Consider the following 8,771-nt stretch of genomic DNA (forward strand, 5'->3'; position numbering starts at 1 on the left):
CAAATCTGCCAAGACCTTGATCTTGGGCTTCCTGGCTTCCAGAACTGTGAGAAATAAATTTTATCATTTATAAATTGCTCAGTTTGTGATATTCTGTTACAACAGCACAGACTAAGACATTACCTACCACACTGCCTTGTGCTTTATAAAGCTTTATTTTCATATATATTATTTAATTTTATCTTTTCAACAACCATATTAAATACGTAGCATAGTATTATGACCACTTTTTTTTTTTTTGCAGTATTTTTGGCCAGGGCTGGATTTGAACCTGCCACCTCCGACATATGGGACCGGCTCCCTACTCCTTTGAGCCACAGGAGCTGCCCAATGACCACTTTTTAATGTAAATGAGGAAATTGGAGCAATGAGAAGGAGACAGTTAATGACAGAGAAAGAATTAAAACCTTTTGTCATTCAAGTGTTTTTAATGCCACACCCACCATTGATTGAAAAAATTATAATCTAATTTGGATATAATAGAAATGAAAAGCAATTGCAGAGTTTTGTGGAAGTAGGTTTGCTCCAGTGTAAGAAGACATGATATTCAATGTATTCTAATTCATTTACACAAATATTCCATTAAGGAAGGATTAACTATATTATAAAAATGGTTTTTAATATGGCTCTTAAATTGCACTCGTTATCACCCCTGCTTTGCTTACTGAATAGCAAAGACAACTAACCTTTCTTAATGTTTTACAGTTTGCAAGATATTTGCACCAATGTTTTATTTCCTTTTGTGCCTACCATAAATGAAAATTACATTTACTGCAATAAACACTTGTGTAAAAGTGATTTAGGGAAGTCATTTGAATTCAAATATAAATTGGGTGTTATTTATAAAATTTTGACAGTTACTGAATTTTCAAGAGCATCCTTTAAAAAAATTCAATATAATTTTATTTTAAAATATTAAGGGAGTACAAATGTTTTAGGTTACATGGGTCATTTTTGTAATGCTTGAGTCCTGGATATAGGTGTGCCCATCATCCAAATAGTGTTAATAGGACCAGTTAGGTTGATTTATTCACCTCTCCTCCTCCCTGCTCTGCCCTAGTTGTTCTCCAAAGATTTAACTTCCCTCTGTGTGCTTGTGTGCTCATTAGTTAGTTTCAATTTAACAGTGAGAACATGTGGTTTTTGTTTGTCCTTTCTTGCAATATTTTACTTAGGAAAATGGTCTACTGTTCCATCTAGATTATTCCAAATGGTATTAATTAATTCATACTTTTTTTGGCTGAGTAGTAGTCCATGGTATATATACACCACATTTCATTAAGCTACCTGTGAATTAATGGGGTATTGGGTTAATTCGAAATCTTTGCAATCGGGAACTGTGGGGCAATGCATGCGCAAGTGCAGATGTCTTTTTGATAAGTGACTTCCCTTGGGTAAATACCCACTAGTGGAATTTCTGGATTGAATGGTAGGTCTACTGTTGGTTCTTTGAGGTATCTCCATAGGAAGTTTTCCATAGAGGCTATACTAATTTTCAGTCCCACTACCAGTGTATAAGCATTCCTTTCTCTCTACATCCATGCCAGCATCAAATGATGTTTTAATAAAAGCCATTTTAACTAAAGTGATATTTCATTGTGGTTTTAGTCTGAATGTTCCTGATGATTAGTGATATTGAGCATTTTTTTCATGTGTTTATTGGCCATTTTACTTTCTTCTTTTGAGAAGCCTCTGTTAATGTCTCTTGCTTACTTTTTAATAGGGTTGTTTGTTTTGTTCTTGCTAATTTGCTTGAGTTCTTTGTAAATTCTGGTTATTGGCATTTTATAAGATGTGTAGCTTGCGAATGTTTCTTCCCATTCTATAGGTTGTCTATTTGCTTTGTTGATTTGTTTCCTTAGCTGTGCAGAAGCGTCTTAATTTAATGATATGCCATTTATTAATTTTTGTTGTTGCCATGACTAACATTGGGGTCTTTCTCACAAATTCTTTGCCTATGGCAATATCTAGAGGAGTTTTTCCTACATTTTCCTCTAGAATTCTTATGGTTTCATTCCTTAGATCTAAGTCTTTTATCCATCGTGAGTTAATTTTTGTAAGTGGTGAGAGGTACAGTCCTATTTCCCTTTTCTGCATGTGGCTATCCAATTTTCCCAACAACATTTAGAATAGAGCTTCTTTTCCCAAATTTACATTGGTTGTCTGCTTTGTCAAATATCAGGTGGTTGTAAGTAGATGATTTTATGTCTGGGTTTTCTGTGCTGTTCCATTATCTATGTCTCTATTTTTTTGTACCAATACCATTCTATTTTTGTTACTGTATCTTTGAAGTATAGTTTGAATTCTTGTAATATGATGCTTTCAGTTTTCTTATTTTTGCTTAAGATTGCTTAGACTATTCAGGTTTCTTTCTTGTTCCAAACAAAGCATAGAATTAGTTTTTCTAGATTTGTGCAGTATGACTCTGGTAACTTCATAGTGATTGTGTTGAATTTGTAAATCACTTTGGATAGTAGGGACATTTTAACAATGTTAATTCTACCAGTTATGCACATGATGTTTCTTTCCATTTGATGGTATCCTATGTGATTTTTTTCCTTAGAATTTCCTTGTGGAGGTCTTTTATCTCCTTGATTAAATATATTCCTAGGTATTTTATTTTCTTTGTAGCTATTGTGAATGTTATTAAGTCTTCAATTTGATTCCTGGATTGACTATTATTAGTATATAGAAATGCTACTGATTTATGTACACTGATTTATATCCTGAGACTTTGATGAATTTATTTATCAATTTTAGGACACTTTTGATAGAATCTTTGGGTTTTTCCAGATATGAGATCATGTATTAGATAAGAGTGATAGTTTGACCTCCTCTTTTTCAAGTTGGCTAACCTTAATATTCTTCTATGCCTGATTGCCCTGGCTAGGATCTCCAGTATTATGTTGAATAGGACTGGTGCAAGTGAGCATCATTGTCTTGTTTCAGCCCAAAGAGGGAATGGGTTCAACCTTCCCCCATTCAGTATGATGTTGGCTGTGGATATGTCATATATGGCTTTTGTGCTTCTGAGATATGTTTCTTCAATACCTATTTTGTTGAGTTTTTTTTTTTTATCATGAAAGTATGCAGTATTTGGTTGAATCCTTTTCTGCATCTAGTAAGATGATCATATGGTCTTTGTCTTTGCTTTTGTTTATGTGGTAAATTACATATATTGATTTCCATATCTTGAACCATTCTTGCATCTCTGGGATGAAGCCTATTTGGTACTGGTGGATGATATTTTTATGTACTGTTGAATTCAATTCAGTTTTCTAGTATTTTATTAAGAATTTCTTGCATTCACATTCATAAGGGAGGTTGGTCTGTAGTTTTCTCTTTTGTTGTGTTCTTTCCTGACCTTGGTATCAAGGTAATACCTGGCTTCATGGAATGAATTGGGACAATTCCATCTTTCTCAATATTATGGAATATTTTCTGTATTATGGGTACCAGGTCTGATAGAATTTGGCTATAAATCAATGTAGTCCATGGCTTTTTGTTGTTGTTGAACAGTTTTTATTACTGATTTGATTTAATTGATCGTTATTGGTCTGCTTGCGACCTGTTTGAGTCTTGGGAGATTGTGTTTTTCCTGGAACGTGTCCTTTCTTCTTGTTTGAGTTTTGGGAGATTGTGATTTTCCAGGAACTTGTCCATTTTCTCCATGTTCTATAGTTCATGTGTGTAGAGATTTATGGAGTATTAATGATGTTTTAGATTTCTGCAGTTTTCTTTGTAATGCCACCTTTTTCATTTCTGATTACAGTTATTTGGGTCCTTTTCCTTTTGTTCTTGGTTAATCTAGCAAGAGATCTGTTGATTTTGTTTATCTTTCATTTTTTCATTTGTAAGTTAACTTTTATTTTTGTTTGCAACAGAATTAGTGGCTTTATTCCTCCATCTTTACAGATACTTGTCATCAGCAGTCAGATAGAAAGTTCACAGTGAAGTCCAACTCATTCTGCCCCAACCACAGCTCCAGAATCTCCCTGGCTAGGTCCAGTCCCAGTTCCGCCACCAGTGACATTAGCACCTCCTCATCTGCCAGGTCCAAAATCAATGATAACAGGATTCTGGGCACCAGTAGAAGGAGAAAGTGACCCCATCCCTCCTGCTTGAGACCCTAAACCCTAGTTTTATAATTTTTAAATATTCTTAATTTTTAATTTTTTTCTTTATTAAATTATAACTGTGTGCATTAATGCATTTATGGGGTACAATGTGCTGAATTGATATACAGTGTGCAATGCTACATCAAACTGATTAACTTAAGCATCACCTCACTTATGTATTTGTTGTGGTAAGACATTTATACTCTACTCTTAATAGATTTGTAAGGTACCATTGCATTGTGCACAATAGGTGAAGTCCCACCAAATACCCTCCTTCCTCTCCCTCCCCTCCCCATCCCTCCTCTTCCCTCCTTCTTTCTGGACTATAGTTGTGTTTTATCATTTGTATGAATGTGTAGGTGATTATATATTGGTTTCATAGTAGTATTGAGTACATTGGATACTTTTACTTCCATTCTTGAGATATTTTACTAAGAAGAATATGTTCCAGCTCCATCCAGGTAAACATAAAAGATATAAAGTCTCCATCCTTTTTTATGGCTGCATAGCATCCCATGGTATACATATCCCATAATTTGTTAATCCATTCATGAGTCTATGGGCACTTAGGCTGCTTCCATGACTTTGCAATTATGAATTGGGCTGCAATAAACATTCTGGTGCAAATGTCTTTGTTGTAAAATGATTTTTGATCATCTGGGTATATACCTAGTAGAGGAATTGCAGGATCAAATGGTAGGTCTACTTTTTAGTTCCTGGAGTATTCTCCAAACTTCTTTCCAAAAAGACTGTGTTAGCTTGCATTCCCACCAATAGTGAAATGTTCCCTTCTCTCTGCATCCACTCCAACATCTGTAGTGTTGGGATTTTGTAATGTGGGCTAATCTTATTGGAGTTAGATGGTACCTCAAAGTGGCCCAAACCATAGTTTTGCAAGGGCCTCACCTCCCAGGGTTGGCCCAGAGTGGCAGTAGCCATACCATGATACTGGCTATTAAGTTCCTGAAGCTGCATACTGGCCAGCATGTGAGGGTCAGGGTGGAGGGTGAAGGGTGGGGGTTTAGTGAGAGGGGTGGCAGTAGGAGATCATATTAGAATAGAGGTCCTGAGGAACAAGTGGGAGCCCCACTATCCTTGGTTCTGTTTGAAGCTATCCTAGGGTAGTGCAGAATTGTCACTGCTTTGTAATCTTTGATCCCCAGGTTAGAATAGGCCAGAGAACTGATCTCTTGGTTGGTATTCTCTTTCACAGGTGAGGTGCAGGCCTTGACATTGTTGGCATTTCAGAACCTTGGCAGAAGTTGGATAAATTGACAGGAAGTGGTACTGACAGTTGGAGCTGTTGTGCTTAGTGAAGCCACCTGATATGGCAGCAGATTGGCCTTGCCTAGGAATCTCAGCTTGTTTATCTTTTCAAAGAACCAACTTTTTCAACATTTTTTTTTTGTTAATCCTTTGTATTGTTTCTTTTTCTCCAATTCATTTAGTTCTTCTCTGACCTTTATTATTTCTTTTCTTTTCTTTCTTTCTTTCTTTTTTTGAGACAGAGTTTCACTATGTTGCCCTGGGTAGAGGGCTGTGACATCACAGCTTACAGCAACCTCAAACTCTTGGGCTTAAACAATTCTCTTCCCTCAGCCTCCCAAGTAGCTGGGACTACAGGCACCCACCACAACACCTGGCTATTTTGTGGTTGCAGTTGTCATTATTCCTCAGTAGGCCAGGGCCAGGCTCAAACCCATCAGTTTCAGTGTATGTGGCTGGTGCCCTACTCACTGAGCTATGGGCACCTAGCTGACCTTTATTATTTCTTTTCTTCTGCTGGCTTTGGATTTGATTTGTTCTTCCTTTTCTAGTTCCTTGGGGTATGACTCTAGGTTATCAATTTGTGAAATTTCTATGTTTTTGATGGAGGTGTTCAAACCTGTGAATTTTCCCCTGAGGAGTGATTTTTCTGTGTCCCAAATATTTTTAGTAACTGAGTCCCCTTTGTCATTCTGTTAAAAGAATTCTTTGATTTCCATCTTTCATTCTTGCTGATCCTTCAGCATCAGGTTGTTTAATTTCTATGACTTTGTGTAGGTTTGAGTATTTCTCTTGTGATTGGCTTCTAGTTTTAATTCCAGTGTGGTCTGAGAAGATACATGGTATCTTGGAGCTAGGCAGAATGTGGTTATGTTGCACGATCTTGGACGGCTTTTGTAAAGGCTCAGTGGGGGTGTGGGGGTGGGATGGAGGGGAGAGATTGCTTTCCTGGCCACCAGGGGGAGCCACTGGGAGAAAAATCAAGGCAGGCTCTTCAGGCTAGGGAGGCTGTTTGTTGGGGAGGAGCCTAACTGCTTGGTTGCTATGGTGGTGGTCTGGGATCTCCCCTGCCAGAGGACCTGCCCTTATTCAATAGCTCAGCTTTACTGTAGGGAGGTGTGGTTACTCTTCCAAACCACCACATCCCAGGCCCCCACAGTATTCTCCTGTCATTTCTGTCCACATGTGCTCCTTTGCTCCCCTGCTTCCAGTGTCCAGCTCTCAAACATTTCCCCAGCTTGCATGTCTGACCTGCTGGTATGTGACTCTACGAAATGCTGGTGGGCATGGAGCACAGGAGCATCTTTAGTTGAAAAGTGAGGTGTGCCATTTGGAGGGATGTATGTGTGTGTGTAGTTACAAAGAAACGTGATTCTGGGGCAGCACTTGTGGCTCAAAGCAGTAGGGCACCAGCCCCATATGCTAGAGGTGGCGAGTTCAAACCCAGCCGCGGCCAAAAACTGCAAAAATAAAATGTGATTCTGTATACAAATATAAACCCATGTCTGTGGTGTTCTATTGTAGTTGCACTGGATTACTGGAAATCAGATTAACAGAGTAGACCAGGGGCACAGGCTGCATAGTATGACTTGTATATGTGACTCTGTATGTGTGTGGTAGGAATACAGAAAGACACTAACAAGAGTGAGAAAAAAAATTGTAGAATTAGAGACCAAGATGGAAGAGAGTACTTAACTATCTGGTTGCAATGGGCATGAAATTTCCATTGCCTGACTCTAAATAGAAAGTTAGTTCTTTTATACTGAATCTACCTACCACCTCCCTTTCCAAGAACTGATAGCTCAACTACCTAGGATAGGTGGTAGCAGCTCAAAAGGGTGGTGTTTCTGCACTGCTGACAACTCCTGTGCCTATTTCCTATTACTCAGAGAGGTCATGTGTGTGGTTCCTTACTATGAACAGATTCATGAGCTGCAAGGGGGATGGATTTTAGGCTCCTATATTCTCCTTCAGAATCAGTGACATGGACTGAAAAGGACCCCTTGTCTCTGACAGCACTTTGATTATGGGTGGTAGGGAAGAATGCTTTGAATTTCTTGGGACAAAAAACACACTTTGGGGAGCATTTTCAAGATATCTACTGGAAATGAGGGTAGAGGACTGGAGGATATTTGAGTAGGGGACAGGATTTCAGAATTGTTGATTTGTATGAATCACTGGGGATAAAAGATCTTGCTATCTATGGTAGAAATATGTGCCTTGGGAATGATGTAAAGAGTGATATTCCATCTCTGAGAAGTGAATTGAGTGCTGGTTAGTTGTCTTAGGTGTTCACATTGAAAGAAGACATTATCTCCTTTCTATACTACTTGATAATAAGACAGTAGTTCTTGACTTTCTGTAATATCAGTTAGGACACAAAGTGACCATCAGAGATCTCAGAGAAAGTAGTACTTTTTAAAAATTCAACTAATTCACAAGATTTCTTTCCTGAGGCTGAGTAGTCTAGCAAATAAAACTATTTTTATTTTTCACATGCACACAAAACAATCAACAAAACCAGTCCTTAAACTCCATATATATACAGACACATACAATGAAAAGTAAAGTAATACAAGAGCTTTCCAGAAAGTATCCAGCCATGTATTTCTTTATTTTTCATGTTATATGGCTGAATCCTTTCTGGACAGCCCTCATATTTCTTTTTTTAGTCTTGATATTTGGTATAGAATGGTTATGTTTATGAACTTTGGAGTCAAATAGATTTAGATTGGATCCCAGTTTTATTAATTGCTGGGTGAGCACTGGGAAGTTATCTTGCCATTTTGGGCCTCAGTTTTTTCATCCATAAAGTGGAGGATAATAATAATACTTACTTATATGGCTATATTGAAGATAAAATGGGATAATAAATTTAGAGTATATAGTACAGTGCCTGGAACATAATACTCAATAAATTTTAGTTATTGTTATAATTAGTTGTCAAAGTTGACATGTATTGCCCTGTTTTAAGACTAAGTAGACCCTTTTGCTTTTAAAAGACAGTCTTATTTGGGAGTTTACTTAACAAAAGATGTGAAAGATATCTATAAAGAGAACTATAAAACTCTTAGAAAAGAAATAGCTACAAATGTTAACAAATAGAAAAACATACCATGCTCATGGCTGGGAAGAATTGACATTGTTAAAATGTTCATAATACCCAAAGCAATATACCATTTTAATGCAATCCCTATTGAAGCTCCACTATCATACTTTAAAGACCTCGAAAAAATAATACTTCATTTTATATTCAATCAGAATAAAACCTCAAATAGCCAAGACATTACTCAGAAATAAAAACAAAGCAGGAGGAATCATGCTACCAGACATCAGACTATACTATAAATCGATAGTGATCAAAACAGCATGGTACTGGCACAAAAA

The 8,771-nt window shown here is 37.2% G+C and overlaps 1 pseudogene; it reads right to left on the minus strand.

The window, feature by feature from the left end:
* Positions 1 to 3,925: 3,925 nt before the first annotated feature.
* Positions 3,926 to 8,771, minus strand: part of LOC100963225 — a 44,237-nt pseudogene continuing 39,391 nt past the window's right edge.

Source organism: Otolemur garnettii, unplaced genomic scaffold, assembly GCF_000181295.1.
Source record: "Otolemur garnettii isolate 467f Iridium unplaced genomic scaffold, OtoGar3 scaffold00110, whole genome shotgun sequence".
Lineage (NCBI taxonomy): Eukaryota > Metazoa > Chordata > Mammalia > Primates > Galagidae > Otolemur > Otolemur garnettii.